A 2,876-nucleotide genomic window follows, 5' to 3' on the forward strand; every position below is an offset into this window, starting at 1 on the left:
CCTGCCCTCACCACCGCAGTATAAAAAAGCGCCCCTCCTGTGGCTGATCACGTGCCCTGTCCTGGGTACGTGGGTCTCCTGGGGACGCAGAATAAACTTTCCTTCCTTCCTTTTCTGATCAACTCTCTTTATTTCCTTCACCGCCTCCTGAGCCACCTAACCTAACATTAAGTGGATTGAAAAACAACAACAGGGAATCAGCAGTGCAGACTCAGAATTTTGTAAATATACATGTGTGTACTGACATTTATAGAAAAAGGCTGGAAGAAATATAGCAAAATGTTCACATTGCTTATCTCCAGGTGGTGTTCTTTATTCTTTTCTTTCTCTCTTTTCTATGGTGGGCATATATTATTTTTGTAGTCCTCAAACATAAATCAATGGAATAATTATTTAAAACATAAAAGTGGAATATCTAAATGGCGAGGAGCCACAGGCCTATGGGGGACGGCAGGGTGTTAGAGCTGAGAAAGATGAGTCAGGGCCAGGATGCTGGGAGGTGTCAAGGGTAAGGTGCAGTCGGGCCAGATCAGCGACTGGGCACATCTGGGCGCTATCCTCGCGTGGGCTGGTCGCTTGGCAGCAAGAGACCCCAGTTCCCGTCCCCCCACCCCCACCCCGAGACTGTGCCATGCTTTCTCCCGCCCTTTCCCCTCGTCGTCTCGCTCTGGGTCCCCCAGGAACCCCGTGAGGCTGGGCCCCAGGGACGGCCTTTGCAGCCCCAGCCCCAGCCCCAGCCCTAGCCCCAGGCCTGCGGCTCACCTGATCGGTCCAATAACTTCGCCCTGAAGGCGCCGGAGGCCAGGGCCCCGCCGCCCGACTGCCGGCTCTGGAAGTAGCTTTCCAGCTCCCGAATTAAGTTCCGGCCGGGCTCGGACACCCGCGCCAGCGGCGGGAAGGGCGGGCTGGGGTTCGAGGAGGCCATGGCTGCGGACGGGCGTCGGGTGCGCAGCGGCTCCGGGCGGTGCACGGACTAGACTGAGGCGGGGAGTGCGTCCCACCCCCGCCCCGCCCCGCCCCGCCGCCTGGCTGCAAAGATTCAGTTCGCTTTCCCCGAAGTCCCTCCGGGTTCCTGTCCCGTTCCCGTTCCCGTTCCCGCACAGCCGCTCCCCTCCTCACTGTGCAGCCTTCCCTTCGCGGCCCAGCGCAGTGAGTAGTTCCGTCCCGCGTCCCCCGGGGCGGTGGGGAACGCCCATGTGAGGATGAGACTGGTCAGATGCTGAAATCAAAGTTTGTGATTCCTCTCAACTCTTACTGTTGTTACTCTCACTATTATGTGCAGCTAAAATGTCATTCCCGTTCTGAGTTCAGATTAATACCTGCATTTAAAAAAAAATTAGAAAAAACTTGCGTTATGACTTAGCACCAGTTACCTCCCTCCAACTTTTTTATCCTTTTATACTGACTCCTGGTTTTCCGTCCTCATTCCTTGCCTTGACCAACAATATGAACTGGGTGCCGCCCTGTGCACTTGAGAGTAAAGATGAGCATGCATGCCCTCGGGCTGGTAAAGGGAGGTGGACATGTGAAGCAAATCTCTTGAAGGCCTCCAGGAGGAAATTGGAAGCAAAGTCTTAAAGAGAGAGGTGGGGGTGGGGGAATGGTGGGGTGCATCTGAGGCACAGATGAGCCTTGGAGGCGATGAGATGGGTGAGGGACATGATGGAGGAAGGGGCTAGATCAGTGCTGTCTGTACAAATATCTAATTTTAATTTTTTAAATGTTATGAGCCACATTTTTAAAAGTATAAACAAGTGAAATTAATTTTAATAATGTTATTTAACTCAATATATCCTAAATGTAATCATATATATCCTAAATTAATCAGCATGTGATCAATGTTAAAAACGTTTTTATTTTTTTTAATTCTTTATTAGTTAATGTATTACAAATGTGTCCTCCTTCCCCCCATTAAACCCCACTCATGCTCTCATCCCCCTGTTGGCCATGTCCATTGGTTTGGCGTATATGCATGCATACAAGTCCTTTGGTTGATCTCTTCCCCTTGCCCCCTCCCTCGCCTACTTTCCCTCCTGGGATTAATAGTCTGATCGCTGTTTCTCTGTCTTTGATCTGTTCCTCTTCATCAGTCTATGTTGTTCCCTATATTCCACAAATGAGTGAAATCATGAGGTATTTATCTTTTCTCTGACTAGCTTATTTCCCTTAGCATAATGCTCTCCAGTTCCATCCATGCTGTTGCAAAAGGCAAGAGTTCCTTCTTTTTTACAGTGGCATAGTATTCCATTGTGTAGATGTACCTCAGTTTTCTAATCCACTCATCTGTTGATGGGCACTTAGGCTGTTTCCAAACCATAGCTATGGTGAATTGTGCTGCTATGAACATAGGAGTGCATATATCCTTTCTGATTGGTGTTTCTGGCTTCTTGGGATATATTCCTAGAAGTGGGATCACTGGGTCAAATGGGAGTTACATTTTTAGTTTTTTGAGGAAGCTCCATACTGTTCTCCACAGTGGCTGCACCAGTCTGCATTCCCACCAGCAGTGCACAAGTGTTCCTTTTTCTCCACATCCTCTCCAACACTTGTTTGTTGATTTGTTGATGATAGCCATTCTGACAGGTGTGAGATGATACCGCATTGTTGTTTTGATTTGCATCTCTCGTATAATTAGTGACTTTGAGCATGTTTTCATATGTCTTTCGGCCTTCTGTATGTCCTCTTTTGAAAAGTGTCTATCTAGGTCCGTTGCCCATTTTTTGATTGGATTGTTTATCTTTCTATTGTTAAATTTCATGAGTTCCCTGTAAATGTTGGAGATTAAACCCTTATCGGTGATATCATTGGCAAATATGTTCTCCCATGCAGTGGGCTTTCTTGTTGTTTTGTTGATGGTTTCCTTTGCTGTGCAAAAG

Source organism: Myotis lucifugus, unplaced genomic scaffold, assembly GCF_000147115.1.
Source record: "Myotis lucifugus unplaced genomic scaffold, Myoluc2.0 scaffold_84, whole genome shotgun sequence".
NCBI lineage: Eukaryota > Metazoa > Chordata > Mammalia > Chiroptera > Vespertilionidae > Myotis > Myotis lucifugus.